Source organism: Pelodiscus sinensis, chromosome 26, assembly GCF_052426305.1.
Source record: "Pelodiscus sinensis isolate ZL-2025 chromosome 26, ASM5242630v1, whole genome shotgun sequence".
NCBI classification, from domain to species: Eukaryota; Metazoa; Chordata; order Testudines; family Trionychidae; genus Pelodiscus; species Pelodiscus sinensis.
The window spans coordinates 13,991,185-14,018,983 of record NC_143077.1 but is presented as its reverse complement, the minus strand read 5'-3'; the positions used below and the strand labels follow the sequence as shown (position 1 = coordinate 14,018,983).

The 27,799-nt window shown below is 64.2% G+C and overlaps 38 non-coding genes across 38 annotated transcripts; all 38 read right to left on the bottom strand.

The window, feature by feature from the left end:
• Positions 1-433: 433 nt before the first annotated feature.
• Positions 434-505, bottom strand: TRNAH-GUG (transfer RNA histidin (anticodon GUG)). Its single transcript has one exon. It is a non-coding gene; the product is annotated as a tRNA-His (tRNA).
• Positions 506-929: 424 nt separating this feature from the next.
• TRNAD-GUC (transfer RNA aspartic acid (anticodon GUC)) lies at positions 930-1,001 on the bottom strand. Its single transcript has one exon. It is a non-coding gene; the product is annotated as a tRNA-Asp (tRNA).
• A 1,093-nt stretch (positions 1,002-2,094) lies between these two features.
• TRNAD-GUC (transfer RNA aspartic acid (anticodon GUC)) lies at positions 2,095-2,166 on the bottom strand. Its single transcript has one exon. It is a non-coding gene; the product is annotated as a tRNA-Asp (tRNA).
• A 1,097-nt stretch (positions 2,167-3,263) lies between these two features.
• Positions 3,264-3,335, bottom strand: TRNAD-GUC (transfer RNA aspartic acid (anticodon GUC)). The gene has a single exon. It is a non-coding gene; the product is annotated as a tRNA-Asp (tRNA).
• Positions 3,336-3,932: 597 nt separating this feature from the next.
• Positions 3,933-4,004, bottom strand: TRNAH-GUG (transfer RNA histidin (anticodon GUG)). Its single transcript has one exon. It is a non-coding gene; the product is annotated as a tRNA-His (tRNA).
• Positions 4,005-4,428: 424 nt separating this feature from the next.
• Positions 4,429-4,500, bottom strand: TRNAD-GUC (transfer RNA aspartic acid (anticodon GUC)). The gene has a single exon. It is a non-coding gene; the product is annotated as a tRNA-Asp (tRNA).
• A 597-nt stretch (positions 4,501-5,097) lies between these two features.
• On the bottom strand, positions 5,098-5,169 carry TRNAH-GUG (transfer RNA histidin (anticodon GUG)). The gene has a single exon. It is a non-coding gene; the product is annotated as a tRNA-His (tRNA).
• Positions 5,170-5,593: 424 nt separating this feature from the next.
• On the bottom strand, positions 5,594-5,665 carry TRNAD-GUC (transfer RNA aspartic acid (anticodon GUC)). Its single transcript has one exon. It is a non-coding gene; the product is annotated as a tRNA-Asp (tRNA).
• A 597-nt stretch (positions 5,666-6,262) lies between these two features.
• Positions 6,263-6,334, bottom strand: TRNAH-GUG (transfer RNA histidin (anticodon GUG)). The gene has a single exon. It is a non-coding gene; the product is annotated as a tRNA-His (tRNA).
• A 1,093-nt stretch (positions 6,335-7,427) lies between these two features.
• On the bottom strand, positions 7,428-7,499 carry TRNAH-GUG (transfer RNA histidin (anticodon GUG)). Its single transcript has one exon. It is a non-coding gene; the product is annotated as a tRNA-His (tRNA).
• Positions 7,500-7,923: 424 nt separating this feature from the next.
• On the bottom strand, positions 7,924-7,995 carry TRNAD-GUC (transfer RNA aspartic acid (anticodon GUC)). Its single transcript has one exon. It is a non-coding gene; the product is annotated as a tRNA-Asp (tRNA).
• Positions 7,996-8,592: 597 nt separating this feature from the next.
• Positions 8,593-8,664, bottom strand: TRNAH-GUG (transfer RNA histidin (anticodon GUG)). Its single transcript has one exon. It is a non-coding gene; the product is annotated as a tRNA-His (tRNA).
• Positions 8,665-9,743: 1,079 nt separating this feature from the next.
• Positions 9,744-9,815, bottom strand: TRNAH-GUG (transfer RNA histidin (anticodon GUG)). Its single transcript has one exon. It is a non-coding gene; the product is annotated as a tRNA-His (tRNA).
• Positions 9,816-10,908: 1,093 nt separating this feature from the next.
• On the bottom strand, positions 10,909-10,980 carry TRNAH-GUG (transfer RNA histidin (anticodon GUG)). Its single transcript has one exon. It is a non-coding gene; the product is annotated as a tRNA-His (tRNA).
• Positions 10,981-11,404: 424 nt separating this feature from the next.
• On the bottom strand, positions 11,405-11,476 carry TRNAD-GUC (transfer RNA aspartic acid (anticodon GUC)). The gene has a single exon. It is a non-coding gene; the product is annotated as a tRNA-Asp (tRNA).
• Positions 11,477-12,053: 577 nt separating this feature from the next.
• TRNAH-GUG (transfer RNA histidin (anticodon GUG)) lies at positions 12,054-12,125 on the bottom strand. Its single transcript has one exon. It is a non-coding gene; the product is annotated as a tRNA-His (tRNA).
• A 1,081-nt stretch (positions 12,126-13,206) lies between these two features.
• TRNAH-GUG (transfer RNA histidin (anticodon GUG)) lies at positions 13,207-13,278 on the bottom strand. The gene has a single exon. It is a non-coding gene; the product is annotated as a tRNA-His (tRNA).
• Positions 13,279-14,359: 1,081 nt separating this feature from the next.
• Positions 14,360-14,431, bottom strand: TRNAH-GUG (transfer RNA histidin (anticodon GUG)). Its single transcript has one exon. It is a non-coding gene; the product is annotated as a tRNA-His (tRNA).
• Positions 14,432-14,855: 424 nt separating this feature from the next.
• On the bottom strand, positions 14,856-14,927 carry TRNAD-GUC (transfer RNA aspartic acid (anticodon GUC)). The gene has a single exon. It is a non-coding gene; the product is annotated as a tRNA-Asp (tRNA).
• Positions 14,928-15,512: 585 nt separating this feature from the next.
• Positions 15,513-15,584, bottom strand: TRNAH-GUG (transfer RNA histidin (anticodon GUG)). The gene has a single exon. It is a non-coding gene; the product is annotated as a tRNA-His (tRNA).
• A 424-nt stretch (positions 15,585-16,008) lies between these two features.
• Positions 16,009-16,080, bottom strand: TRNAD-GUC (transfer RNA aspartic acid (anticodon GUC)). The gene has a single exon. It is a non-coding gene; the product is annotated as a tRNA-Asp (tRNA).
• Positions 16,081-16,661: 581 nt separating this feature from the next.
• On the bottom strand, positions 16,662-16,733 carry TRNAH-GUG (transfer RNA histidin (anticodon GUG)). The gene has a single exon. It is a non-coding gene; the product is annotated as a tRNA-His (tRNA).
• Positions 16,734-17,157: 424 nt separating this feature from the next.
• TRNAD-GUC (transfer RNA aspartic acid (anticodon GUC)) lies at positions 17,158-17,229 on the bottom strand. Its single transcript has one exon. It is a non-coding gene; the product is annotated as a tRNA-Asp (tRNA).
• Positions 17,230-17,808: 579 nt separating this feature from the next.
• TRNAH-GUG (transfer RNA histidin (anticodon GUG)) lies at positions 17,809-17,880 on the bottom strand. Its single transcript has one exon. It is a non-coding gene; the product is annotated as a tRNA-His (tRNA).
• Positions 17,881-18,304: 424 nt separating this feature from the next.
• Positions 18,305-18,376, bottom strand: TRNAD-GUC (transfer RNA aspartic acid (anticodon GUC)). The gene has a single exon. It is a non-coding gene; the product is annotated as a tRNA-Asp (tRNA).
• A 585-nt stretch (positions 18,377-18,961) lies between these two features.
• On the bottom strand, positions 18,962-19,033 carry TRNAH-GUG (transfer RNA histidin (anticodon GUG)). Its single transcript has one exon. It is a non-coding gene; the product is annotated as a tRNA-His (tRNA).
• Positions 19,034-19,457: 424 nt separating this feature from the next.
• On the bottom strand, positions 19,458-19,529 carry TRNAD-GUC (transfer RNA aspartic acid (anticodon GUC)). The gene has a single exon. It is a non-coding gene; the product is annotated as a tRNA-Asp (tRNA).
• A 585-nt stretch (positions 19,530-20,114) lies between these two features.
• TRNAH-GUG (transfer RNA histidin (anticodon GUG)) lies at positions 20,115-20,186 on the bottom strand. The gene has a single exon. It is a non-coding gene; the product is annotated as a tRNA-His (tRNA).
• Positions 20,187-20,610: 424 nt separating this feature from the next.
• Positions 20,611-20,682, bottom strand: TRNAD-GUC (transfer RNA aspartic acid (anticodon GUC)). Its single transcript has one exon. It is a non-coding gene; the product is annotated as a tRNA-Asp (tRNA).
• Positions 20,683-21,261: 579 nt separating this feature from the next.
• On the bottom strand, positions 21,262-21,333 carry TRNAH-GUG (transfer RNA histidin (anticodon GUG)). Its single transcript has one exon. It is a non-coding gene; the product is annotated as a tRNA-His (tRNA).
• Positions 21,334-21,757: 424 nt separating this feature from the next.
• On the bottom strand, positions 21,758-21,829 carry TRNAD-GUC (transfer RNA aspartic acid (anticodon GUC)). Its single transcript has one exon. It is a non-coding gene; the product is annotated as a tRNA-Asp (tRNA).
• Positions 21,830-22,410: 581 nt separating this feature from the next.
• On the bottom strand, positions 22,411-22,482 carry TRNAH-GUG (transfer RNA histidin (anticodon GUG)). Its single transcript has one exon. It is a non-coding gene; the product is annotated as a tRNA-His (tRNA).
• A 424-nt stretch (positions 22,483-22,906) lies between these two features.
• On the bottom strand, positions 22,907-22,978 carry TRNAD-GUC (transfer RNA aspartic acid (anticodon GUC)). Its single transcript has one exon. It is a non-coding gene; the product is annotated as a tRNA-Asp (tRNA).
• Positions 22,979-24,059: 1,081 nt separating this feature from the next.
• TRNAD-GUC (transfer RNA aspartic acid (anticodon GUC)) lies at positions 24,060-24,131 on the bottom strand. Its single transcript has one exon. It is a non-coding gene; the product is annotated as a tRNA-Asp (tRNA).
• A 579-nt stretch (positions 24,132-24,710) lies between these two features.
• On the bottom strand, positions 24,711-24,782 carry TRNAH-GUG (transfer RNA histidin (anticodon GUG)). The gene has a single exon. It is a non-coding gene; the product is annotated as a tRNA-His (tRNA).
• A 424-nt stretch (positions 24,783-25,206) lies between these two features.
• On the bottom strand, positions 25,207-25,278 carry TRNAD-GUC (transfer RNA aspartic acid (anticodon GUC)). Its single transcript has one exon. It is a non-coding gene; the product is annotated as a tRNA-Asp (tRNA).
• Positions 25,279-25,859: 581 nt separating this feature from the next.
• On the bottom strand, positions 25,860-25,931 carry TRNAH-GUG (transfer RNA histidin (anticodon GUG)). Its single transcript has one exon. It is a non-coding gene; the product is annotated as a tRNA-His (tRNA).
• A 1,577-nt stretch (positions 25,932-27,508) lies between these two features.
• On the bottom strand, positions 27,509-27,580 carry TRNAD-GUC (transfer RNA aspartic acid (anticodon GUC)). Its single transcript has one exon. It is a non-coding gene; the product is annotated as a tRNA-Asp (tRNA).
• Between the last annotated feature and the right edge of the window lie 219 nt (positions 27,581-27,799).

The window sequence follows — 27,799 nt, the reverse complement described above, 5'->3', positions numbered from 1 at the left end:
TCTGACCACGAGGCCTTGGGGGCGCTACTCACCTCCTCTCCCACCTCCCCTCTTCCCACACTTGCCCTCCTCACCACCTTCTCCCTCCTCTCACAACCCTTCCTTCCTGCCCTCCCCTTTCCTCACATGCCACGCCCTCAGCCACGGCAGCCCTTGGCCTTCCAAGCGCTTCAGCTTCTCAGGCCCGCACAGCCTTCCTTTCCTTTCCGCGCCCGCTGCACCCACCTTCCAAGCACAGCGCTTTCCAGGAGGGAAGGAGCTGCTCATGGACTCTGGCACCCAGGAAGGAAGGAAGGAAGGAGTCCCCCTGCTCGCCTTGCCACCCGTCCGCTCCACTCCCAAGCCCAAGCCCAAGCCAGGGACAGCTGCTGGCCCTCTGTGCACTCGGGCGCAAGCAGGCTGCCGCTCTGAAGATCCCTCACTAAAAAAGCCATGCCGTGACTCGGATTCGAACCGAGGTTGCTGCGGCCACAGCACAGAGTACTAACCACTATACGACCACGGCCGGGACGCAAGCTCAGCCGCACCTGAGCCGTGAAGGCTCAGCTCTGCGCTCGCACAAAGGCCGCCTCCCTCACCTAGGCCGGGGGATACTTCTCAAGTCTCCCTGGGACTCTCACACTCCACACCATTCCCAAAGGAGAAGAAGACCGGAGACCGGCCTGCTGCCGCTCCGCTTTTCTCTCTCCGTCGCCACCCTCATGCTCCTCGTGCCCTCGGCCACAGTCTGCCCCTTTGTCGCTCTGCAGCGTGCGCTCCACGGGCGTGTCTTGCCGTCAGGCTACGGCAAGGGCAAGCCGGAGCCGGTGGCTTTGCAGGCTCCTTGTCTCTCTGCGGGTAAGAATCACCCTGCCGGGGCGGGAGTGCTGCTTGCCGTGCGGGGCAGGCGGCATCTCTCTGCCTCCGGGCAAAAAGGGGAGGGTGGCGCTCTCCCCGTCGGGGAATCGAACCCCGGTCTCCCGCGTGACAGGCGGGGATACTCACCACTATACTAACGAGGAAAGGAGCAGGGCCTCTTGCTCCAGCCTGCTCTGCCGCACTACCTATGGCCTCTGCACCCCACAGCCGCCCCGAGCAACAGCCCCGCTTCCGCTTCCTCACTTGGCCTTCCAACACCCCTGGGCTGCACACGCCCACAGCCCTCTCCTACTTCTACCACCCTTGCTCTGACCACGAGGCCTTGGGGGCGCTACTCACCTCCTCTCCCACCTCCCCTCTTCCCACACTTGCCCTCCTCACCACCTTCTCCCTCCTCTCACAACCCTTCCTTCCTGCCCTCCCCTTTCCTCACATGCCACGCCCTCAGCCACGGCAGCCCTTGGCCTTCCAAGCGCTTCAGCTTCTCAGGCCCGCACAGCCTTCCTTTCCTTTCCGCGCCCGCTGCACCCACCTTCCAAGCACAGCGCTTTCCAGGAGGGAAGGAGCTGCTCATGGACTCTGGCACCCAGGAAGGAAGGAAGGAAGGAGTCCCCCTGCTCGCCTTGCCACCCGTCCGCTCCACTCCCAAGCCCAAGCCCAAGCCAGGGACAGCTGCTGGCCCTCTGTGCACTCGGGCGCAAGCAGGCTGCCGCTCTGAAGATCCCTCACTAAAAAAGCCATGCCGTGACTCAGATTCGAACCGAGGTTGCTGCGGCCACAGCACAGAGTACTAACCACTATACGACCACGGCCGGGACGCAAGCTCAGCCGCACCTGAGCCGTGAAGGCTCAGCTCTGCGCTCGCACAAAGGCCGCCTCCCTCACCTAGGCCGGGGGATACTTCTCAAGTCTCCCTGGGACTCTCACACTCCACACCATTCCCAAAGGAGAAGAAGACCGGAGACCGGCCTGCTGCCGCTCCGCTTTTCTCTCTCCGTCGCCACCCTCATGCTCCTCGTGCCCTCGGCCACAGTCTGCCCCTTTGTCGCTCTGCAGCGTGCGCTCCACGGGCGTGTCTTGCCCTCAGGCTACGGCAAGGGCAAGCCGGAGCCGGTGGCTTTGCAGGCTCCTTGTCTCTCTGCGGGTAAGAATCACCCTGCCGGGGCGGGAGTGCTGCTTGCCGTGCGGGGCAGGCGGCATCTCTCTGCCTCCGGGCAAAAAGGGGAGGGTGGCGCTCTCCCCGTCGGGGAATCGAACCCCGGTCTCCCGCGTGACAGGCGGGGATACTCACCACTATACTAACGAGGAAAGGAGCAGGGCCTCTTGCTCCAGCCTGCTCTGCCGCACTACCTATGGCCTCTGCACCCCACAGCCGCCCCGAGCAACAGCCCCGCTTCCGCTTCCTCACTTGGCCTTCCAACACCCCTGGGCTGCACGCGCCCACAGCCCTCTCCTACTTCTACCACCCTTGCTCTGACCACGAGGCCTTGGGGGCGCTACTCACCTCCTCTCCCACCTCCCCTCTTCCCACACTTGCCCTCCTCACCACCTTCTCCCTCCTCTCACAACCCTTCCTTCCTGCCCTCCCCTTTCCTCACATGCCACGCCCTCAGCCACGGCAGCCCTTGGCCTTCCAAGCGCTTCAGCTTCTCAGGCCCGCACAGCCTTCCTTTCCTTTCCGCGCCCGCTGCACCCACCTTCCAAGCACAGCGCTTTCCAGGAGGGAAGGAGCTGCTCATGGACTCTGGCACCCAGGAAGGAAGGAAGGAAGGAAGGAGTCCCCCTGCTCGCCTTCCCACCCGTCCGCTCCACTCCCAAGCCCAAGCCTAAGCCAGGGACAGCTGCTGGCCCTCTGTGCACTCGGGCGCAAGCAGGCTGCCGCTCTGAAGATCCCTCACTAAAAAAGCCATGCCGTGACTCGGATTCGAGCCGAGGTTGCTGCGGCCACAGCACAGAGTACTAACCACTATACGACCACGGCCGGGACGCAAGCTCAGCCGCACCTGAGCCGTGAAGGCTCAGCTCTGCGCTCGCACAAAGGCCGCCTCCCTCACCTAGGCCGGGGGATACTTCTCAAGTCTCCCTGGGACTCTCACACTCCACACCATTCCCAAAGGAGAAGAAGACCGGAGACCGGCCTGCTGCCGCTCCGCTTTTCTCTCTCCGTCGCCACCCTCATGCTCCTCGTGCCCTCGGCCACAGTCTGCCCCTTTGTCGCTCTGCAGCGTGCGCTCCACGGGCGTGTCTTGCCGTCAGGCTACGGCAAGGGCAAGCCGGAGCCGGTGGCTTTGCAGGCTCCTTGTCTCTCTGCGGGTAAGAATCACCCTGCCGGGGCGGGAGTGCTGCTTGCCGTGCGGGGCAGGCGGCATCTCTCTGCCTCCGGGCAAAAAGGGGAGGGTGGCGCTCTCCCCGTCGGGGAATCGAACCCCGGTCTCCCGCGTGACAGGCGGGGATACTCACCACTATACTAACGAGGAAAGGAGCAGGGCCTCTTGCTCCAGCCTGCTCTGCCGCACTACCTATGGCCTCTGCACCCCACAGCCGCCCCGAGCAACAGCCCCGCTTCCGCTTCCTCACTTGGCCTTCCAACACCCCTGGGCTGCACGCGCCCACAGCCCTCTCCTACTTCTACCACCCTTGCTCTGACCACGAGGCCTTGGGGGCGCTACTCACCTCCTCTCCCACCTCCCCTCTTCCCACACTTGCCCTCCTCACCACCTTCTCCCTCCTCTCACAACCCTTCCTTCCTGCCCTCCCCTTTCCTCACATGCCACGCCCTCAGCCACGGCAGCCCTTGGCCTTCCAAGCGCTTCAGCTTCTCAGGCCCGCACAGCCTTCCTTTCCTTTCCGCGCCCGCTGCACCCACCTTCCAAGCACAGCGCTTTCCAGGAGGGAAGGAGCTGCTCATGGACTCTGGCACCCAGGAAGGAAGGAAGGAAGGAGTCCCCCTGCTCGCCTTGCCACCCGTCCGCTCCACTCCCAAGCCCAAGCCCAAGCCAGGGACAGCTGCTGGCCCTCTGTGCACTCGGGCGCAAGCAGGCTGCCGCTCTGAAGATCCCTCACTAAAAAAGCCATGCCGTGACTCGGATTCGAACCGAGGTTGCTGCGGCCACAGCACAGAGTACTAACCACTATACGACCACGGCCGGGACGCAAGCTCAGCCGCACCTGAGCCGTGAAGGCTCAGCTCTGCGCTCGCACAAAGGCCGCCTCCCTCACCTAGGCCGGGGGATACTTCTCAAGTCTCCCTGGGACTCTCACACTCCACACCATTCCCAAAGGAGAAGAAGACCGGAGACCGGCCTGCTGCCGCTCCGCTTTTCTCTCTCCGTCGCCACCCTCATGCTCCTCGTGCCCTCGGCCACAGTCTGCCCCTTTGTCGCTCTGCAGCGTGCGCTCCACGGGCGTGTCTTGCCCTCAGGCTACGGCAAGGGCAAGCCGGAGCCGGTGGCTTTGCAGGCTCCTTGTCTCTCTGCGGGTAAGAATCACCCTGCCGGGGCGGGAGTGCTGCTTGCCGTGCGGGGCAGGCGGCATCTCTCTGCCTCCGGGCAAAAAGGGGAGGGTGGCGCTCTCCCCGTCGGGGAATCGAACCCCGGTCTCCCGCGTGACAGGCGGGGATACTCACCACTATACTAACGAGGAAAGGAGCAGGGTCTCTTGCGCCAGCCTGCTCTGCCGCACTACCTATGGCCTCTGCACCCCACAGCCGCCCCGAGCAACAGCCCCGCTTCCGCTTCCTCACTTGGCCTTCCAACACCCCTGGGCTGCACGCGCCCACAGCCCTCTCCTACTTCTACCACCCTTGCTCTGACCACGAGGCCTTGGGGGCGCTACTCACCTCCTCTCCCACCTCCCCTCTTCCCACACTTGCCCTCCTCACCACCTTCTCCCTCCTCTCACAACCCTTCCTTCCTGCCCTCCCCTTTCCTCACATGCCACGCCCTCAGCCACGGCAGCCCTTGGCCTTCCAAGCGCTTCAGCTTCTCAGGCCCGCACAGCCTTCCTTTCCTTTCCGCGCCCGCTGCACCCACCTTCCAAGCACAGCGCTTTCCAGGAGGGAAGGAGCTGCTCATGGACTCTGGCACCCAGGAAGGAAGGAAGGAAGGAGTCCCCCTGCTCGCCTTGCCACCCGTCCGCTCCACTCCCAAGCCCAAGCCCAAGCCAGGGACAGCTGCTGGCCCTCTGTGCACTCGGGCGCAAGCAGGCTGCCGCTCTGAAGATCCCTCACTAAAAAAGCCATGCCGTGACTCGGATTCGAACCGAGGTTGCTGCGGCCACAGCACAGAGTACTAACCACTATACGACCACGGCCGGGACGCAAGCTCAGCCGCACCTGAGCCGTGAAGGCTCAGCTCTGCGCTCGCACAAAGGCCGCCTCCCTCACCTAGGCCGGGGGATACTTCTCAAGTCTCCCTGGGACTCTCACACTCCACACCATTCCCAAAGGAGAAGAAGACCGGAGACCGGCCTGCTGCCGCTCCGCTTTTCTCTCTCCGTCGCCACCCTCATGCTCCTCGTGCCCTCGGCCACAGTCTGCCCCTTTGTCGCTCTGCAGCGTGCGCTCCACGGGCGTGTCTTGCCGTCAGGCTACGGCAAGGGCAAGCCGGAGCCGGTGGCTTTGCAGGCTCCTTGTCTCTCTGCGGGTAAGAATCACCCTGCCGGGGCGGGAGTGCTGCTTGCCGTGCGGGGCAGGCGGCATCTCTCTGCCTCCGGGCAAAAAGGGGAGGGTGGCGCTCTCCCCGTCGGGGAATCGAACCCCGGTCTCCCGCGTGACAGGCGGGGATACTCACCACTATACTAACGAGGAAAGGAGCAGGGCCTCTTGCTCCGGCCTGCTCTGCCGCACTACCTATGGCCTCTGCACCCCACAGCCGCCCCGAGCAACAGCCCCGCTTCCGCTTCCTCACTTGGCCTTCCAACACCCCTGGGCTGCACGCGCCCACAGCCCTCTCCTACTTCTACCACCCTTGCTCTGACCACGAGGCCTTGGGGGCGCTACTCACCTCCTCTCCCACCTCCCCTCTTCCCACACTTGCCCTCCTCACCACCTTCTCCCTCCTCTCACAACCCTTCCTTCCTGCCCTCCCCTTTCCTCACATGCCACGCCCTCAGCTACGGCAGCCCTTGGCCTTCCAAGCGCTTCAGCTTCTCAGGCCCGCACAGCCTTCCTTTCCTTTCCGCGCCCGCTGCACCCACCTTCCAAGCACAGCGCTTTCCAGGAGGGAAGGAGCTGCTCATGGACTCTGGCACCCAGGAAGGAAGGAAGGAAGGAGTCCCCCTGCTCGCCTTGCCACCCGTCCGCTCCACTCCCAAGCCCAAGCCCAAGCCAGGGACAGCTGCTGGCCCTCTGTGCACTCGGGCGCAAGCAGGCTGCCGCTCTGAAGATCCCTCACTAAAAAAGCCATGCCGTGACTCGGATTCGAACCGAGGTTGCTGCGGCCACAGCACAGAGTACTAACCACTATACGACCACGGCCGGGACGCAAGCTCAGCCGCACCTGAGCCGTGAAGGCTCAGCTCTGCGCTCGCACAAAGGCCGCCTCCCTCACCTAGGCCGGGGGATACTTCTCAAGTCTCCCTGGGACTCTCACACTCCACACCATTCCCAAAGGAAAAGAAGACCGGAGACCGGCCTGCTGCCGCTCCGCTTTTCTCTCTCCGTCGCCACCCTCATGCTCCTCGTGCCCTCGGCCACAGTCTGCCCCTTTGTCGCTCTGCAGCGTGCGCTCCACGGGCGTGTCTTGCCCTCAGGCTACGGCAAGGGCAAGCCGGAGCCGGTGGCTTTGCAGGCTCCTTGTCTCTCTGCGGGTAAGAATCACCCTGCCGGGGCGGGAGTGCTGCTTGCCGTGCGGGGCAGGCGGCATCTCTCTGCCTCCGGGCAAAAAGGGGAGGGTGGCGCTCTCCCCGTCGGGGAATCGAACACCGGTCTCCCGCGTGACAGGCGGGGATACTCACCACTATACTAACGAGGAAAGGAGCAGGGCCTCTTGCGCCAGCCTGCTCTGCCGCACTACCTATGGCCTCTGCACCCCACAGCCGCCCCGAGCAACAGCCCCGCTTCCGCTTCCTCACTTGGCCTTCCAACACCCCTGGGCTGCACGCGCCCACAGCCCTCTCCTACTTCTACCACCCTTGCTCTGACCACGAGGCCTTGGGGGCGCTACTCACCTCCTCTCCCACCTCCCCTCTTCCCACACTTGCCCTCCTCACCACCTTCTCCCTCCTCTCACAACCCTTCCTTCCTGCCCTCCCCTTTCCTCACATGCCACGCCCTCAGCCACGGCAGCCCTTGGCCTTCCAAGCGCTTCAGCTTCTCAGGCCCGCACAGCCTTCCTTTCCTTTCCGCGCCCGCTGCACCCACCTTCCAAGCACAGCGCTTTCCAGGAGGGAAGGAGCTGCTCATGGACTCTGGCACCCAGGAAGGAAGGAAGGAAGGAGTCCCCCTGCTCGCCTTGCCACCCGTCCGCTCCACTCCCAAGCCCAAGCCCAAGCCAGGGACAGCTGCTGGCCCTCTGTGCACTCGGGCGCAAGCAGGCTGCCGCTCTGAAGATCCCTCACTAAAAAAGCCATGCCGTGACTCGGATTCGAACCGAGGTTGCTGCGGCCACAGCACAGAGTACTAACCACTATACGACCACGGCCGGGACGCAAGCTCAGCCGCACCTGAGCCGTGAAGGCTCAGCTCTGCGCTCGCACAAAGGCCGCCTCCCTCACCTAGGCCGGGGGATACTTCTCAAGTCTCCCTGGGACTCTCACACTCCACACCATTCCCAAAGGAGAAGAAGACCGGAGACCGGCCTGCTGCCGCTCCGCTTTTCTCTCTCCGTCGCCACCCTCATGCTCCTCGTGCCCTCGGCCACAGTCTGCCCCTTTGTCGCTCTGCAGCGTGCGCTCCACGGGCGTGTCTTGCCGTCAGGCTACGGCAAGGGCAAGCCGGAGCCGGTGGCTTTGCAGGCTCCTTGTCTCTCTGCGGGTAAGAATCACCCTGCCGGGGCGGGAGTGCTGCTTGCCGTGCGGGGCAGGCGGCATCTCTCTGCCTCCGGGCAAAAAGGGGAGGGTGGCACTCTCCCCGTCGGGGAATCGAACCCCGGTCTCCCGCGTGACAGGCGGGGATACTCACCACTATACTAACGAGGAAAGGAGCAGGGCCTCTTGCTCCGGCCTGCTCTGCCGCACTACCTATGGCCTCTGCACCCCACAGCCGCCCCGAGCAACAGCCCCGCTTCCGCTTCCTCACTTGGCCTTCCAACACCCCTGGGCTGCACGCGCCCACAGCCCTCTCCTACTTCTACCACCCTTGCTCTGACCACGAGGCCTTGGGGGCGCTACTCACCTCCTCTCCCACCTCCCCTCTTCCCACACTTGCCCTCCTCACCACCTTCTCCCTCCTCTCACAACCCTTCCTTCCTGCCCTCCCCTTTCCTCACATGCCACGCCCTCAGCTACGGCAGCCCTTGGCCTTCCAAGCGCTTCAGCTTCTCAGGCCCGCACAGCCTTCCTTTCCTTTCCGCGCCCGCTGCACCCACCTTCCAAGCACAGCGCTTTCCAGGAGGGAAGGAGCTGCTCATGGACTCTGGCACCCAGGAAGGAAGGAAGGAAGGAGTCCCCCTGCTCGCCTTGCCACCCGTCCGCTCCACTCCCAAGCCCAAGCCCAAGCCAGGGACAGCTGCTGGCCCTCTGTGCACTCGGGCGCAAGCAGGCTGCCGCTCTGAAGATCCCTCACTAAAAAAGCCATGCCGTGACTCGGATTCGAACCGAGGTTGCTGCGGCCACAGCACAGAGTACTAACCACTATACGACCACGGCCGGGACGCAAGCTCAGCCGCACCTGAGCCGTGAAGGCTCAGCTCTGCGCTCGCACAAAGGCCGCCTCCCTCACCTAGGCCGGGGGATACTTCTCAAGTCTCCCTGGGACTCTCACACTCCACACCATTCCCAAAGGAAAAGAAGACCGGAGACCGGCCTGCTGCCGCTCCGCTTTTCTCTCTCCGTCGCCACCCTCATGCTCCTCGTGCCCTCGGCCACAGTCTGCCCCTTTGTCGCTCTGCAGCGTGCGCTCCACGGGCGTGTCTTGCCGTCAGGCTACGGCAAGGGCAAGCCGGAGCCGGTGGCTTTGCAGGCTCCTTGTCTCTCTGCGGGTAAGAATCACCCTGCCGGGGCGGGAGTGCTGCTTGCCGTGCGGGACAGGCGGCATCTCTCTGCCTCCGGGCAAAAAGAGGAGGGTGGCGCTCTCCCCGTCGGGGAATCGAACCCCGGTGTCCCGCGTGACAGGCGGGGATACTCACCACTATACTAACGAGGAAAGGAGCAGGGCCTCTTGCTCCAGCCTGCTCTGCCGCACTACCTATGGCCTCTGCACCCCACAGCCGCCCCGAGCAACAGCCCCGCTTCCTCACTTGGCCTTCCAACACCCCTGGGCTGCACGCGCCCACAGCCCTCTCCTACTTCTACCACCCTTGCTCTGACCACGAGGCCTTGGGGGCGCTACTCACCTCCTCTCCCACCTCCCCTCTTCCCACACTTGCCCTCCTCACCACCTTCTCCCTCCTCTCACAACCCTTCCTTCCTGCCCTCCCCTTTCCTCACATGCCACGCCCTCAGCCACGGCAGCCCTTGGCCTTCCAAGCGCTTCAGCTTCTCAGGCCCGCACAGCCTTCCTTTCCTTTCCGCGCCCGCTGCACCCACCTTCCAAGCACAGCGCTTTCCAGGAGGGAAGGAGCTGCTCATGGACTCTGGCACCCAGGAAGGAAGGAGTCCCCCTGCTCGCCTTGCCACCCGTCCGCTCCACTCCCAAGCCCAAGCCCAAGCCAGGGACAGCTGCTGGCCCTCTGTGCACTCGGGCGCAAGCAGGCTGCCGCTCTGAAAATCCCTCACTAAAAAAGCCATGCCGTGACTCGGATTCGAACCGAGGTTGCTGCGGCCACAGCACAGAGTACTAACCACTATACGACCACGGCCGGGACGCAAGCTCAGCCGCACCTGAGCCGTGAAGGCTCAGCTCTGCGCTCGCACAAAGGCCGCCTCCCTCACCTAGGCCGGGGGATACTTCTCAAGTCTCCCTGGGACTCTCACACTCCACACCATTCCCAAAGGAGAAGAAGACCGGAGACCGGCCTGCTGCCGCTCCGCTTTTCTCTCTCCGTCGCCACCCTCATGCTCCTCGTGCCCTCGGCCACAGTCTGCCCCTTTGTCGCTCTGCAGCGTGCGCTCCACGGGCGTGTCTTGCCGTCAGGCTACGGCAAGGGCAAGCCGGAGCCGGTGGCTTTGCAGGCTCCTTGTCTCTCTGCGGGTAAGAATCACCCTGCCGGGGCGGGAGTGCTGCTTGCCGTGCGGGACAGGCGGCATCTCTCTGCCTCCGGGCAAAAAGGGGAGGGTGGCGCTCTCCCCGTCGGGGAATCGAACCCGGGTCTCCCGCGTGACAGGCGGGGATACTCACCACTATACTAACGAGGAAAGGAGCAGGGCCTCTTGCTCCAGCCTGCTCTGCCGCACTACCTATGGCCTCTGCACCCCACAGCCGCCCCGAGCAACAGCCCCGCTTCCGCTTCCTCACTTGGCCTTCCAACACCCCTGGGCTGCACGCGCCCACAGCCCTCTCCTACTTCTACCACCCTTGCTCTGACCACGAGGCCTTGGGGGCGCTACTCACCTCCTCTCCCACCTCCCCTCTTCCCACACTTGCCCTCCTCACCACCTTCTCCCTCCTCTCACAACCCTTCCTTCCTGCCCTCCCCTTTCCTCACATGCCACGCCCTCAGCCACGGCAGCCCTTGGCCTTCCAAGCGCTTCAGCTTCTCAGGCCCGCACAGCCTTCCTTTCCTTTCCGCGCCCGCTGCACCCACCTTCCAAGCACAGCGCTTTCCAGGAGGGAAGGAGCTGCTCATGGACTCTGGCACCCAGGAAGGAAGGAAGGAAGGAGTCCCCCTGCTCGCCTTGCCACCCGTCCGCTCCACTCCCAAGCCCAAGCCCAAGCCAGGGACAGCTGCTGGCCCTCTGTGCACTCGGGCGCAAGCAGGCTGCCGCTCTGAAGATCCCTCACTAAAAAAGCCATGCCGTGACTCGGATTCGAACCGAGGTTGCTGCGGCCACAGCACAGAGTACTAACCACTATACGACCACGGCCGGGACGCAAGCTCAGCCGCACCTGAGCCGTGAAGGCTCAGCTCTGCGCTCGCACAAAGGCCGCCTCCCTCACCTAGGCCGGGGGATACTTCTCAAGTCTCCCTGGGACTCTCACACTCCACACCATTCCCAAAGGAGAAGAAGACCGGAGACCGGCCTGCTGCCGCTCCGCTTTTCTCTCTCCGTCGCCACCCTCATGCTCCTCGTGCCCTCGGCCACAGTCTGCCCCTTTGTCGCTCTGCAGCGTGCGCTCCACGGGCGTGTCTTGCCGTCAGGCTACGGCAAGGGCAAGCCGGAGCCGGTGGCTTTGCAGGCTCCTTGTCTCTCTGCGGGTAAGAATCACCCTGCCGGGGCGGGAGTGCTGCTTGCCGTGCGGGGCAGGCGGCATCTCTCTGCCTCCGGGCAAAAAGGGGAGGGTGGCGCTCTCCCCGTCGGGGAATCGAACCCCGGTCTCCCGCGTGACAGGCGGGGATACTCACCACTATACTAACGAGGAAAGGAGCAGGGCCTCTTGCTCCAGCCTGCTCTGCCGCACTACCTATGGCCTCTGCACCCCACAGCCGCCCCGAGCAACAGCCCCGCTTCCGCTTCCTCACTTGGCCTTCCAACACCCCTGGGCTGCACGCGCCCACAGCCCTCTCCTACTTCTACCACCCTTGCTCTGACCACGAGGCCTTGGGGGCGCTACTCACCTCCCCTCTTCCCACACTTGCCCTCCTCACCACCTTCTCCCTCCTCTCACAACCCTTCCTTCCTGCCCTCCCCTTTCCTCACATGCCACGCCCTCAGCCACGGCAGCCCTTGGCCTTCCAAGCGCTTCAGCTTCTCAGGCCCGCACAGCCTTCCTTTCCTTTCCGCGCCCGCTGCACCCACCTTCCAAGCACAGCGCTTTCCAGGAGGGAAGGAGCTGCTCATGGACTCTGGCACCCAGGAAGGAAGGAGTCCCCCTGCTCGCTTTGCCACCCGTCCGCTCCACTCCCAAGCCCAAGCCCAAGCCCGGGACAGCTGCTGGCCCTCTGTGCACTCGGGCCCAAGCAGGCTGCCGCTCTGAAGATCCCTCACTAAAAAAGCCATGCCGTGACTCGGATTCGAACCGAGGTTGCTGCGGCCACAGCACAGAGTACTAACCACTATACGACCACGGCCGGGACGCAAGCTCAGCCGCACCTGAGCCGTGAAGGCTCAGCTCTGCGCTCGCACAAAGGCCGCCTCCCTCACCTAGGCCGGGGGATACTTCTCAAGTCTCCCTGGGACTCTCACACTCCACACCATTCCCAAAGGAGAAGAAGACCGGAGACCGGCCTGCTGCCGCTCCGCTTTTCTCTCTCCGTCGCCACCCTCATGCTCCTCGTGCCCTCGGCCACAGTCTGCCCCTTTGTCGCTCTGCAGCGTGCGCTCCACGGGCGTGTCTTGCCGTCAGGCTACGGCAAGGGCAAGCCGGAGCCGGTGGCTTTGCAGGCTCCTTGTCTCTCTGCGGGTAAGAATCACCCTGCCGGGGCGGGAGTGCTGCTTGCCGTGCGGGACAGGCGGCATCTCTCTGCCTCCGGGCAAAAAGGGGAGGGTGGCGCTCTCCCCGTCGGGGAATCGAACCCCGGTCTCCCGCGTGACAGGCAGGGATACTCACCACTATACTAACGAGGAAAGGAGCAGGGCCTCTTGCTCCAGCCTGCTCTGCCACACTACCTATGGCCTCTGCACCCCACAGCCGCCCCGAGCAACAGCCCCGCTTCCGCTTCCTCACTTGGCCTTCCTCACTTGGCCTTCCAACACCCCTGGGCTGCACGCGCCCACAGCCCTCTCCTACTTCTACCACCCTTGCTCTGACCACGAGGCCTTGGGGGCGCTACTCACCTCCCCTCTTCCCACACTTGCCCTCCTCACCACCTTCTCCCTCCTCTCACAACCCTTCCTTCCTGCCCTCCCCTTTCCTCACATGCCACGCCCTCAACCACGGCAGCCCTTGGCCTTCCAAGCGCTTCAGCTTCTCAGGCCCGCACAGCCTTCCTTTCCTTTCCGCGCCCGCTGCACCCACCTTCCAAGCACAGCGCTTTCCAGGAGGGAAGGAGCTGCTCATGCACTCTGGCACCCAGGAAGGAAGGAGTCCCCCTGCTCGCCTTGCCACCCGTCCGCTCCACTCCCAAGCCCAAGCCAGGGACAGCTGCTGGCCCTCTGTGCACTCGGGCGCAAGCAGGCTGCCGCTCTGAAGATCCCTCACTAAAAAAGCCATGCCGTGACTCGGATTCGAACCGAGGTTGCTGCGGCCACAGCACAGAGTACTAACCACTATACGACCACGGCCGGGACGCAAGCTCAGCCGCACCTGAGCCGTGAAGGCTCAGCTCTGCGCTCGCACAAAGGCCGCCTCCCTCACCTAGGCCGGGGGATACTTCTCAAGTCTCCCTGGGACTCTCACACTCCACACCATTCCCAAAGGAGAAGAAGACCGGAGACCGGCCTGCTGCCGCTCCGCTTTTCTCTCTCCGTCGCCACCCTCATGCTCCTCGTGCCCTCGGCCACAGTCTGCCCCTTTGTCGCTCTGCAGCGTGCGCTCCACGGGCGTGTCTTGCCGTCAGGCTACGGCAAGGGCAAGCCGGAGCCGGTGGCTTTGCAGGCTCCTTGTCTCTCTGCGGGTAAGAATCACCCTGCCGGGGCGGGAGTGCTGCTTGCCGTGCGGGGCAGGCGGCATCTCTCTGCCTCCGGGCAAAAAGGGGAGGGTGGCGCTCTCCCCGTCGGGGAATCGAACCCCGGTCTCCTGCGTGACAGGCGGGGATACTCACCACTATACTAACGAGGAAAGGAGTAGGGCCTCTTGCTCCAGCCTCCTCTGCCGCACTACCTATGGCCTCTGCACCCCACAGCTGCCCCGAGCAACAGCCCCGCTTCCGCTTCCTCACTTGGCCTTCCAACACCCCTGGGCTGCACGCGCCCACAGCCCTCTCCTACTTCTACCACCCTTGCTCTGACCACGAGGCCTTGGGGGCGCTACTCACCTCCCCTCTTCCCACACTTGCCCTCCTCACCACCTTCTCCCTCCTCTCACAACCCTTCCTTCCTGCCCTCCCCTTTCCTCACATGCCACGCCCTCAGCCACGGCAGCCCTTGGCCTTCCAAGCGCTTCAGCTTCTCAGGCCCGCACAGCCTTCCTTTCCTTTCCGCGCCCGCTGCACCCACCTTCCAAGCACAGCGCTTTCCAGGAGGGAAGGAGCTGCTCATGGACTCTGGCACCCAGGAAGGAAGGAAGGAAGGAGTCCCCCTGCTCGCTTTGCCACCCGTCCGCTCCACTCCCAAGCCCAAGCCCAAGCCCGGGACAGCTGCTGGCCCTCTGTGCACTCGGGCGCAAGCAGGCTGCCGCTCTGAAGATCCCTCACTAAAAAAGCCATGCCGTGACTCGGATTCGAACCGAGGTTGCTGCGGCCACAGCACAGAGTACTAACCACTATACGACCACGGCCGGGACGCAAGCTCAGCCGCACCTGAGCCGTGAAGGCTCAGCTCTGCGCTCGCACAAAGGCCGCCTCCCTCACCTAGGCCGGGGGATACTTCTCAAGTCTCCCTGGGACTCTCACACTCCACACCATTCCCAAAGGAGAAGAAGACCGGAGACCGGCCTGCTGCCGCTCCGCTTTTCTCTCTCCGTCGCCACCCTCATGCTCCTCGTGCCCTCGGCCACAGTCTGCCCCTTTGTCGCTCTGCAGCGTGCGCTCCACGGGCGTGTCTTGCCCTCAGGCTACGGCAAGGGCAAGCCGGAGCCGGTGGCTTTGCAGGCTCCTTGTCTCTCTGCGGGTAAGAATCACCCTGCCGGGGCGGGAGTGCTGCTTGCCGTGCGGGGCAGGCGGCATCTCTCTGCCTCCGGGCAAAAAGGGGAGGGTGGCGCTCTCCCCGTCGGGGAATCGAACCCCGGTCTCCCGCGTGACAGGCGGGGATACTCACCACTATACTAACGAGGAAAGGAGCAGGGCCTCTTGCTCCAGCCTGCTCTGCCGCACTACCTATGGCCTCTGCACCCCACAGCCGCCCCGAGCAACAGCCCCGCTTCCGCTTCCTCACTTGGCCTTCCAACACCCCTGGGCTGCACGCGCCCACAGCCCTCTCCTACTTCTACCACCCTTGCTCTGACCACGAGGCCTTGGGGGCGCTACTCACCTCCCCTCTTCCCACACTTGCCCTCCTCACCACCTTCTCCCTCCTCTCACAACCCTTCCTTCCTGCCCTCCCCTTTCCTCACATGCCACGCCCTCAGCCACGGCAGCCCTTGGCCTTCCAAGCGCTTCAGCTTCTCAGGCCCGCACAGCCTTCCTTTCCTTTCCGCGCCCGCTGCACCCACCTTCCAAGCACAGCGCTTTCCAGGAGGGAAGGAGCTGCTCATGGACTCTGGCACCCAGGAAGGAAGGAAGGAAGGAGTCCCCCTGCTCGCCTTGCCACCCGTCCGCTCCACTCCCAAGCCCAAGCCCAAGCCAGGGACAGCTGCTGGCCCTCTGTGCACTCGGGCGCAAGCAGGCTGCCGCTCTGAAGATCCCTCACTAAAAAAGCCATGCCGTGACTCGGATTCGAACCGAGGTTGCTGCGGCCACAGCACAGAGTACTAACCACTATACGACCACGGCCGGGACGCAAGCTCAGCCGCACCTGAGCCGTGAAGGCTCAGCTCTGCGCTCGCACAAAGGCCGCCTCCCTCACCTAGGCCGGGGGATACTTCTCAAGTCTCCCTGGGACTCTCACACTCCACACCATTCCCAAAGGAGAAGAAGACCGGAGACCGGCCTGCTGCCGCTCCGCTTTTCTCTCTCCGTCGCCACCCTCATGCTCCTCGTGCCCTCGGCCACAGTCTGCCCCTTTGTCGCTCTGCAGCGTGCGCTCCACGGGCGTGTCTTGCCGTCAGGCTACGGCAAGGGCAAGCCGGAGCCGGTGGCTTTGCAGGCTCCTTGTCTCTCTGCGGGTAAGAATCACCCTGCCGGGGCGGGAGTGCTGCTTGCCGTGCGGGGCAGGCGGCATCTCTCTGCCTCCGGGCAAAAAGGGGAGGGTGGCGCTCTCCCCGTCGGGGAATCGAACCCCGGTCTCCCGCGTGACAGGCGGGGATACTCACCACTATACTAACGAGGAAAGGAGCAGGGCCTCTTGCTCCAGCCTGCTCTGCCGCACTACCTATGGCCTCTGCACCCCACAGCCGCCCCGAGCAACAGCCCCGCTTCCGCTTCCTCACTTGGCCTTCCAACACCCCTGGGCTGCACGCGCCCACAGCCCTCTCCTACTTCTACCACCCTTGCTCTGACCACGAGGCCTTGGGGGCGCTACTCACCTCCCCTCTTCCCACACTTGCCCTCCTCACCACCTTCTCCCTCCTCTCACAACCCTTCCTTCCTGCCCTCCCCTTTCCTCACATGCCACGCCCTCAGCCACGGCAGCCCTTGGCCTTCCAAGCGCTTCAGCTTCTCAGGCCCGCACAGCCTTCCTTTCCTTTCCGCGCCCGCTGCACCCACCTTCCAAGCACAGCGCTTTCCAGGAGGGAAGGAGCTGCTCATGGACTCTGGCACCCGGGAAGGAAGGAAGGAGTCCCCCTGCTCGCCTTGCCACCCGTCCGCTCCACTCCCAAACCCAAGCCCAAGCCAGGGACAGCTGCTGGCCCTCTGTGCACTCGGGCCCAAGCAGGCTGCCGCTCTGAAGATCCCTCACTAAAAAAGCCATGCCGTGACTCGGATTCGAACCGAGGTTGCTGCGGCCACAGCACAGAGTACTAACCACTATACGACCACGGCCGGGACGCAAGCTCAGCCGCACCTGAGCCGTGAAGGCTCAGCTCTGCGCTCGCACAAAGGCCGCCTCCCTCACCTAGGCCGGGGGATACTTCTCAAGTCTCCCTGGGACTCTCACACTCCACACCATTCCCAAAGGAGAAGAAGACCGGAGACCGGCCTGCTGCCGCTCCGCTTTTCTCTCTCCGTCGCCACCCTCATGCTCCTCGTGCCCTCGGCCACAGTCTGCCCCTTTGTCGCTCTGCAGCGTGCGCTCCACGGGCGTGTCTTGCCCTCAGGCTACGGCAAGGGCAAGCCGGAGCCGGTGGCTTTGCAGGCTCCTTGTCTCTCTGCGGGTAAGAATCACCCTGCCGGGGCGGGAGTGCTGCTTGCCGTGCGGGGCAGGCGGCATCTCTCTGCCTCCGGGCAAAAAGGGGAGGGTGGCGCTCTCCCCGTCGGGGAATCGAACCCCGGTCTCCCGCGTGACAGGCGGGGATACTCACCACTATACTAACGAGGAAAGGAGCAGGGCCTCTTGCTCCAGCCTGCTCTGCCGCACTACCTATGGCCTCTGCACCCCACAGCCGCCCCGAGCAACAGCCCCGCTTCCGCTTCCTCACTTGGCCTTCCAACACCCCTGGGCTGCACGCGCCCACAGCCCTCTCCTACTTCTACCACCCTTGCTCTGACCACGAGGCCTTGGGGGCGCTACTCACCTCCCCTCTTCCCACACTTGCCCTCCTCACCACCTTCTCCCTCCTCTCACAACCCTTCCTTCCTGCCCTCCCCTTCCCTCACATGCCACGCCCTCAGCCACGGCAGCCCTTGGCCTTCCAAGCGCTTCAGCTTCTCAGGCCCGCACAGCCTTCCTTTCCTTTCCGCGCCCGCTGCACCCACCTTCCAAGCACAGCGCTTTCCAGGAGGGAAGGAGCTGCTCATGGACTCTGGCACCCAGGAAGGAAGGAAGGAAGGAGTCCCCCTGCTCGCCTTGCCACCCGTCCGCTCCACTCCCAAGCCCAAGCCAGGGACAGCTGCTGGCCCTCTGTGCACTCGGGCCCAAGCAGGCTGCCGCTCTGAAGATCCCTCACTAAAAAAGCCATGCCGTGACTCGGATTCGAACCGAGGTTGCTGCGGCCACAGCACAGAGTACTAACCACTATACGACCACGGCCGGGACGCAAGCTCAGCCGCACCTGAGCCGTGAAGGCTCAGCTCTGCGCTCGCACAAAGGCCGCCTCCCTCACCTAGGCCGGGGGATACTTCTCAAGTCTCCCTGGGACTCTCACACTCCACACCATTCCCAAAGGAGAAGAAGACCGGAGACCGGCCTGCTGCCGCTCCGCTTTTCTCTCTCCGTCGCCACCCTCATGCTCCTCGTGCCCTCGGCCACAGTCTGCCCCTTTGTCGCTCTGCAGCGTGCGCTCCACGGGCGTGTCTTGCCGTCAGGCTACGGCAAGGGCAAGCCGGAGCCGGTGGCTTTGCAGGCTCCTTGTCTCTCTGCGGGTAAGAATCACCCTGCCGGGGCGGGAGTGCTGCTTGCCGTGCGGGGCAGGCGGCATCTCTCTGCCTCCGGGCAAAAAGGGGAGGGTGGCGCTCTCCCCGTCGGGGAATCGAACCCCGGTCTCCCGCGTGACAGGCGGGGATACTCACCACTATACTAACGAGGAAAGGAGCAGGGCCTCTTGCTCCAGCCTGCTCTGCCGCACTACCTATGGCCTCTGCACCCCACAGCCGCCCCGAGCAACAGCCCCGCTTCCGCTTCCTCACTTGGCCTTCCAACACCCCTGGGCTGCACGCGCCCACAGCCCTCTCCTACTTCTACCACCCTTGCTCTGACCACGAGGCCTTGGGGGCGCTACTCACCTCCCCTCTTCCCACACTTGCCCTCCTCACCACCTTCTCCCTCCTCTCACAACCCTTCCTTCCTGCCCTCCCCTTTCCTCACATGCCACGCCCTCAGCCACGGCAGCCCTTGGCCTTCCAAGCGCTTCAGCTTCTCAGGCCCGCACAGCCTTCCTTTCCTTTCCGCGCCCGCTGCACCCACCTTCCAAGCACAGCGCTTTCCAGGAGGGAAGGAGCTGCTCATGGACTCTGGCACCCAGGAAGGAAGGAAGGAAGGAGTCCCCCTGCTCGCCTTGCCACCCGTCCGCTCCACTCCCAAGCCCAAGCCCAAGCCAGGGACAGCTGCTGGCCCTCTGTGCACTCGGGCGCAAGCAGGCTGCCGCTCTGAAGATCCCTCACTAAAAAAGCCATGCCGTGACTCGGATTCGAACCGAGGTTGCTGCGGCCACAGCACAGAGTACTAACCACTATACGACCACGGCCGGGACGCAAGCTCAGCCGCACCTGAGCCGTGAAGGCTCAGCTCTGCGCTCGCACAAAGGCCGCCTCCCTCACCTAGGCCGGGGGATACTTCTCAAGTCTCCCTGGGACTCTCACACTCCACACCATTCCCAAAGGAGAAGAAGACCGGAGACCGGCCTGCTGCCGCTCCGCTTTTCTCTCTCCGTCGCCACCCTCATGCTCCTCGTGCCCTCAGCCACAGTCTGCCCCTTTGTCGCTCTGCAGCGTGCGCTCCACGGGCGTGTCTTGCCGTCAGGCTACGGCAAGGGCAAGCCGGAGCCGGTGGCTTTGCAGGCTCCTTGTCTCTCTGCGGGTAAGAATCACCCTGCCGGGGCGGGAGTGCTGCTTGCCGTGCGGGGCAGGCGGCATCTCTCTGCCTCCGGGCAAAAAGGGGAGGGTGGCGCTCTCCCCGTCGGGGAATCGAACCCCGGTCTCCCGCGTGACAGGCGGGGATACTCACCACTATACTAACGAGGAAAGGAGCAGGGCCTCTTGCTCCAGCCTGCTCTGCCGCACTACCTATGGCCTCTGCACCCCACAGCCGCCCCGAGCAACAGCCCCGCTTCCGCTTCCTCACTTGGCCTTCCAACACCCCTGGGCTGCACGCGCCCACAGCCCTCTCCTACTTCTACCACCCTTGCTCTGACCACGAGGCCTTGGGGGCGCTACTCACCTCCCCTCTTCCCACACTTGCCCTCCTCACCACCTTCTCCCTCCTCTCACAACCCTTCCTTCCTGCCCTCCCCTTTCCTCACATGCCACGCCCTCAGCCACGGCAGCCCTTGGCCTTCCAAGCGCTTCAGCTTCTCAGGCCCGCACAGCCTTCCTTTCCTTTCCGCGCCCGCTGCACCCACCTTCCAAGCACAGCGCTTTCCAGGAGGGAAGGAGCTGCTCATGGACTCTGGCACCCAGGAAGGAAGGAAGGAAGGAGTCCCCCTGCTCGCCTTGCCACCCGTCCGCTCCACTCCCAAACCCAAGCCCAAGCCAGGGACAGCTGCTGGCCCTCTGTGCACTCGGGCCCAAGCAGGCTGCCGCTCTGAAGATCCCTCACTAAAAAAGCCATGCCGTGACTCGGATTCGAACCGAGGTTGCTGCGGCCACAGCACAGAGTACTAACCACTATACGACCACGGCCGGGACGCAAGCTCAGCCGCACCTGAGCCGTGAAGGCTCAGCTCTGCGCTCGCACAAAGGCCGCCTCCCTCACCTAGGCCGGGGGATACTTCTCAAGTCTCCCTGGGACTCTCACACTCCACACCATTCCCAAAGGAGAAGAAGACCGGAGACCGGCCTGCTGCCGCTCCGCTTTTCTCTCTCCGTCGCCACCCTCATGCTCCTCGTGCCCTCGGCCACAGTCTGCCCCTTTGTCGCTCTGCAGCGTGCGCTCCACGGGCGTGTCTTGCCCTCAGGCTACGGCAAGGGCAAGCCGGAGCCGGTGGCTTTGCAGGCTCCTTGTCTCTCTGCGGGTAAGAATCACCCTGCCGGGGCGGGAGTGCTGCTTGCCGTGCGGGGCAGGCGGCATCTCTCTGCCTCCGGGCAAAAAGGGGAGGGTGGCGCTCTCCCCGTCGGGGAATCGAACCCCGGTCTCCCGCGTGACAGGCGGGGATACTCACCACTATACTAACGAGGAAAGGAGCAGGGCCTCTTGCTCCAGCCTGCTCTGCCGCACTACCTATGGCCTCTGCACCCCACAGCCGCCCCGAGCAACAGCCCCGCTTCCGCTTCCTCACTTGGCCTTCCAACACCCCTGGGCTGCACGCGCCCACAGCCCTCTCCTACTTCTACCACCCTTGCTCTGACCACGAGGCCTTGGGGGCGCTACTCACCTCCCCTCTTCCCACACTTGCCCTCCTCACCACCTTCTCCCTCCTCTCACAACCCTTCCTTCCTGCCCTCCCCTTCCCTCACATGCCACGCCCTCAGCCACGGCAGCCCTTGGCCTTCCAAGCGCTTCAGCTTCTCAGGCCCGCACAGCCTTCCTTTCCTTTCCGCGCCCGCTGCACCCACCTTCCAAGCACAGCGCTTTCCAGGAGGGAAGGAGCTGCTCATGGACTCTGGCACCCAGGAAGGAAGGAAGGAAGGAGTCCCCCTGCTCGCCTTGCCACCCGTCCGCTCCACTCCCAAGCCCAAGCCAGGGACAGCTGCTGGCCCTCTGTGCACTCGGGCCCAAGCAGGCTGCCGCTCTGAAGATCCCTCACTAAAAAAGCCATGCCGTGACTCGGATTCGAACCGAGGTTGCTGCGGCCACAGCACAGAGTACTAACCACTATACGACCACGGCCGGGACGCAAGCTCAGCCGCACCTGAGCCGTGAAGGCTCAGCTCTGCGCTCGCACAAAGGCCGCCTCCCTCACCTAGGCCGGGGGATACTTCTCAAGTCTCCCTGGGACTCTCACACTCCACACCATTCCCAAAGGAGAAGAAGACCGGAGACCGGCCTGCTGCCGCTCCGCTTTTCTCTCTCCGTCGCCACCCTCATGCTCCTCGTGCCCTCGGCCACAGTCTGCCCCTTTGTCGCTCTGCAGCGTGCGCTCCACGGGCGTGTCTTGCCCTCAGGCTACGGCAAGGGCAAGCCGGAGCCGGTGGCTTTGCAGGCTCCTTGTCTCTCTGCGGGTAAGAATCACCCTGCCGGGGCGGGAGTGCTGCTTGCCGTGCGGGGCAGGCGGCATCTCTCTGCCTCCGGGCAAAAAGGGGAGGGTGGCGCTCTCCCCGTCGGGGAATCGAACCCCGGTCTCCCGCGTGACAGGCGGGGATACTCACCACTATACTAACGAGGAAAGGAGCAGGGCCTCTTGCTCCAGCCTGCTCTGCCGCACTACCTATGGCCTCTGCACCCCACAGCTGCCCCGAGCAACAGCCCCGCTTCCGCTTCCTCACTTGGCCTTCCAACACCCCTGGGCTGCACGCGCCCACAGCCCTCTCCTACTTCTACCACCCTTGCTCTGACCACGAGGCCTTGGGGGCGCTACTCACCTCCCCTCTTCCCACACTTGCCCTCCTCACCACCTTCTCCCTCCTCTCACAACCCTTCCTTCCTGCCCTCCCCTTTCCTCACATGCCACGCCCTCAGCCACGGCAGCCCTTGGCCTTCCAAGCGCTTCAGCTTCTCAGGCCCGCACAGCCTTCCTTTCCTTTCCGCGCCCGCTGCACCCACCTTCCAAGCACAGCGCTTTCCAGGAGGGAAGGAGCTGCTCATGGACTCTGGCACCCGGGAAGGAAGGAAGGAGTCCCCCTGCTCGCCTTGCCACCCGTCCGCTCCACTCCCAAACCCAAGCCCAAGCCAGGGACAGCTGCTGGCCCTCTGTGCACTCGGGCCCAAGCAGGCTGCCGCTCTGAAGATCCCTCACTAAAAAAGCCATGCCGTGACTCGGATTCGAACCGAGGTTGCTGCGGCCACAGCACAGAGTACTAACCACTATACGACCACGGCCGGGACGCAAGCTCAGCCGCACCTGAGCCGTGAAGGCTCAGCTCTGCGCTCGCACAAAGGCCGCCTCCCTCACCTAGGCCGGGGGATACTTCTCAAGTCTCCCTGGGACTCTCACACTCCACACCATTCCCAAAGGAGAAGAAGACCGGAGACCGGCCTGCTGCCGCTCCGCTTTTCTCTCTCCGTCGCCACCCTCATGCTCCTCGTGCCCTCGGCCACAGTCTGCCCCTTTGTCGCTCTGCAGCGTGCGCTCCACGGGCGTGTCTTGCCGTCAGGCTACGGCAAGGGCAAGCCGGAGCCGGTGGCTTTGCAGGCTCCTTGTCTCTCTGCGGGTAAGAATCACCCTGCCGGGGCGGGAGTGCTGCTTGCCGTGCGGGGCAGGCGGCATCTCTCTGCCTCCGGGCAAAAAGGGGAGGGTGGCGCTCTCCCCGTCGGGGAATCGAACCCCGGTCTCCCGCGTGACAGGCGGGGATACTCACCACTATACTAACGAGGAAAGGAGCAGGGCCTCTTGCTCCAGCCTGCTCTGCCGCACTACCTATGGCCTCTGCACCCCACAGCCGCCCCGAGCAACAGCCCCGCTTCCGCTTCCTCACTTGGCCTTCCAACACCCCTGGGCTGCACGCGCCCACAGCCCTCTCCTACTTCTACCACCCTTGCTCTGACCACGAGGCCTTGGGGGCGCTACTCACCTCCCCTCTTCCCACACTTGCCCTCCTCACCACCTTCTCCCTCCTCTCACAACCCTTCCTTCCTGCCCTCCCCTTTCCTCACATGCCACGCCCTCAGCCACGGCAGCCCTTGGCCTTCCAAGCGCTTCAGCTTCTCAGGCCCGCACAGCCTTCCTTTCCTTTCCGCGCCCGCTGCACCCACCTTCCAAGCACAGCGCTTTCCAGGAGGGAAGGAGCTGCTCATGGACTCTGGCACCCAGGAAGGAAGGAAGGAAGGAGTCCCCCTGCTCGCCTTGCCACCCGTCCGCTCCACTCCCAAGCCCAAGCCCAAGCCAGGGACAGCTGCTGGCCCTCTGTGCACTCGGGCGCAAGCAGGCTGCCGCTCTGAAGATCCCTCACTAAAAAAGCCATGCCGTGACTCGGATTCAAACCGAGGTTGCTGCGGCCACAGCACAGAGTACTAACCACTATACGACCACGGCCGGGACGCAAGCTCAGCCGCACCTGAGCCGTGAAGGCTCAGCTCTGCGCTCGCACAAAGGCCGCCTCCCTCACCTAGGCCGGGGGATACTTCTCAAGTCTCCCTGGGACTCTCACACTCCACACCATTCCCAAAGGAGAAGAAGACCGGAGACCGGCCTGCTGCCGCTCCGCTTTTCTCTCTCCGTCGCCACCCTCATGCTCCTCGTGCCCTCAGCCACAGTCTGCCCCTTTGTCGCTCTGCAGCGTGCGCTCCACGGGCGTGTCTTGCCGTCAGGCTACGGCAAGGGCAAGCCGGAGCCGGTGGCTTTGCAGGCTCCTTGTCTCTCTGCGGGTAAGAATCACCCTGCCGGGGCGGGAGTGCTGCTTGCCGTGCGGGGCAGGCGGCATCTCTCTGCCTCCGGGCAAAAAGGGGAGGGTGGCGCTCTCCCCGTCGGGGAATCGAACCCCGGTCTCCCGCGTGACAGGCGGGGATACTCACCACTATACTAACGAGGAAAGGAGCAGGGCCTCTTGCTCCAGCCTGCTCTGCCGCACTACCTATGGCCTCTGCACCCCACAGCCGCCCCGAGCAACAGCCCCGCTTCCGCTTCCTCACTTGGCCTTCCAACACCCCTGGGCTGCACGCGCCCACAGCCCTCTCCTACTTCTACCACCCTTGCTCTGACCACGAGGCCTTGGGGGCGCTACTCACCTCCCCTCTTCCCACACTTGCCCTCCTCACCACCTTCTCCCTCCTCTCACAACCCTTCCTTCCTGCCCTCCCCTTTCCTCACATGCCACGCCCTCAGCCACGGCAGCCCTTGGCCTTCCAAGCGCTTCAGCTTCTCAGGCCCGCACAGCCTTCCTTTCCTTTCCGCGCCCGCTGCACCCACCTTCCAAGCACAGCGCTTTCCAGGAGGGAAGGAGCTGCTCATGGACTCTGGCACCCAGGAAGGAAGGAAGGAAGGAGTCCCCCTGCTCGCCTTGCCACCCGTCCGCTCCACTCCCAAGCCCAAGCCAGGGACAGCTGCTGGCCCTCTGTGCACTCGGGCGCAAGCAGGCTGCCGCTCTGAAGATCCCTCACTAAAAAAGCCATGCCGTGACTCGGATTCGAACCGAGGTTGCTGCGGCCACAGCACAGAGTACTAACCACTATACGACCACGGCCGGGACGCAAGCTCAGCCGCACCTGAGCCGTGAAGGCTCAGCTCTGCGCTCGCACAAAGGCCGCCTCCCTCACCTAGGCCGGGGGATACTTCTCAAGTCTCCCTGGGACTCTCACACTCCACACCATTCCCAAAGGAGAAGAAGACCGGAGACCGGCCTGCTGCCGCTCCGCTTTTCTCTCTCCGTCGCCACCCTCATGCTCCTCGTGCCCTCGGCCACAGTCTGCCCCTTTGTCGCTCTGCAGCGTGCGCTCCACGGGCGTGTCTTGCCCTCAGGCTACGGCAAGGGCAAGCCGGAGCCGGTGGCTTTGCAGGCTCCTTGTCTCTCTGCGGGTAAGAATCACCCTGCCGGGGCGGGAGTGCTGCTTGCCGTGCGGGGCAGGCGGCATCTCTCTGCCTCCGGGCAAAAAGGGGAGGGTGGCGCTCTCCCCGTCGGGGAATCGAACCCCGGTCTCCCGCGTGACAGGCGGGGATACTCACCACTATACTAACGAGGAAAGGAGCAGGGCCTCTTGCTCCAGCCTGCTCTGCCGCACTACCTATGGCCTCTGCACCCCACAGCCGCCCCGAGCAACAGCCCCGCTTCCGCTTCCTCACTTGGCCTTCCAACACCCCTGGGCTGCACGCGCCCACAGCCCTCTCCTACTTCTACCACCCTTGCTCTGACCACGAGGCCTTGGGGGCGCTACTCACCTCCCCTCTTCCCACACTTGCCCTCCTCACCACCTTCTCCCTCCTCTCACAACCCTTCCTTCCTGCCCTCCCCTTTCCTCACATGCCACGCCCTCAGCCACGGCAGCCCTTGGCCTTCCAAGCGCTTCAGCTTCTCAGGCCCGCACAGCCTTCCTTTCCTTTCCGCGCCCGCTGCACCCACCTTCCAAGCACAGCGCTTTCCAGGAGGGAAGGAGCTGCTCATGGACTCTGGCACCCGGGAAGGAAGGAAGGAGTCCCCCTGCTCGCCTTGCCACCCGTCCGCTCCACTCCCAAACCCAAGCCCAAGCCAGGGACAGCTGCTGGCCCTCTGTGCACTCGGGCCCAAGCAGGCTGCCGCTCTGAAGATCCCTCACTAAAAAAGCCATGCCGTGACTCGGATTCGAACCGAGGTTGCTGCGGCCACAGCACAGAGTACTAACCACTATACGACCACGGCCGGGACGCAAGCTCAGCCGCACCTGAGCCGTGAAGGCTCAGCTCTGCGCTCGCACAAAGGCCGCCTCCCTCACCTAGGCCGGGGGATACTTCTCAAGTCTCCCTGGGACTCTCACACTCCACACCATTCCCAAAGGAGAAGAAGACCGGAGACCGGCCTGCTGCCGCTCCGCTTTTCTCTCTCCGTCGCCACCCTCATGCTCCTCGTGCCCTCGGCCACAGTCTGCCCCTTTGTCGCTCTGCAGCGTGCGCTCCACGGGCGTGTCTTGCCGTCAGGCTACGGCAAGGGCAAGCCGGAGCCGGTGGCTTTGCAGGCTCCTTGTCTCTCTGCGGGTAAGAATCACCCTGCCGGGGCGGGAGTGCTGCTTGCCGTGCGGGGCAGGCGGCATCTCTCTGCCTCCGGGCAAAAAGGGGAGGGTGGCGCTCTCCCCGTCGGGGAATCAAACCCCGGTCTCCCGCGTGACAGGCGGGGATACTCACCACTATACTAACGAGGAAAGGAGCAGGGCCTCTTGCTCCAGCCTGCTCTGCCGCACTACCTATGGCCTCTGCACCCCACAGCCGCCCCGAGCAACAGCCCCGCTTCCGCTTCCTCACTTGGCCTTCCAACACCCCTGGGCTGCACGCGCCCACAGCCCTCTCCTACTTCTACCACCCTTGCTCTGACCACGAGGCCTTGGGGGCGCTACTCACCTCCCCTCTTCCCACACTTGCCCTCCTCACCACCTTCTCCCTCCTCTCACAACCCTTCCTTCCTGCCCTCCCCTTTCCTCACATGCCACGCCCTCAACCACGGCAGCCCTTGGCCTTCCAAGCGCTTCAGCTTCTCAGGCCCGCACAGCCTTCCTTTCCTTTCCGCGCCCGCTGCACCCACCTTCCAAGCACAGCGCTTTCCAGGAGGGAAGGAGCTGCTCATGGACTCTGGCACCCAGGAAGGAAGGAAGGAAGGAGTCCCCCTGCTCGCCTTGCCACCCGTCCGCTCCACTCCCAAGCCCAAGCCCAAGCCAGGGACAGCTGCTGGCCCTCTGTGCACTCGGGCGCAAGCAGGCTGCCGCTCTGAAGATCCCTCACTAAAAAAGCCATGCCGTGACTCGGATTCAAACCGAGGTTGCTGCGGCCACAGCACAGAGTACTAACCACTATACGACCACGGCCGGGACGCAAGCTCAGCCGCACCTGAGCCGTGAAGGCTCAGCTCTGCGCTCGCACAAAGGCCGCCTCCCTCACCTAGGCCGGGGGATACTTCTCAAGTCTCCCTGGGACTCTCACACTCCACACCATTCCCAAAGGAGAAGAAGACCGGAGACCGGCCTGCTGCCGCTCCGCTTTTCTCTCTCCGTCGCCACCCTCATGCTCCTCGTGCCCTCAGCCACAGTCTGCCCCTTTGTCGCTCTGCAGCGTGCGCTCCACGGGCGTGTCTTGCCGTCAGGCTACGGCAAGGGCAAGCCGGAGCCGGTGGCTTTGCAGGCTCCTTGTCTCTCTGCGGGTAAGAATCACCCTGCCGGGGCGGGAGTGCTGCTTGCCGTGCGGGGCAGGCGGCATCTCTCTGCCTCCGGGCAAAAAGGGGAGGGTGGCGCTCTCCCCGTCGGGGAATCGAACCCCGGTCTCCCGCGTGACAGGCGGGGATACTCACCACTATACTAACGAGGAAAGGAGCAGGGCCTCTTGCTCCAGCCTGCTCTGCCACACTACCTATGGCCTCTGCACCCCACAGCCGCCCCGAGCAACAGCCCCGCTTCCGCTTCCTCACTTGGCCTTCCAACACCCCTGGGCTGCACGCGCCCACAGCCCTCTCCTACTTCTACCACCCTTGCTCTGACCACGAGGCCTTGGGGGCGCTACTCACCTCCCCTCTTCCCACACTTGCCC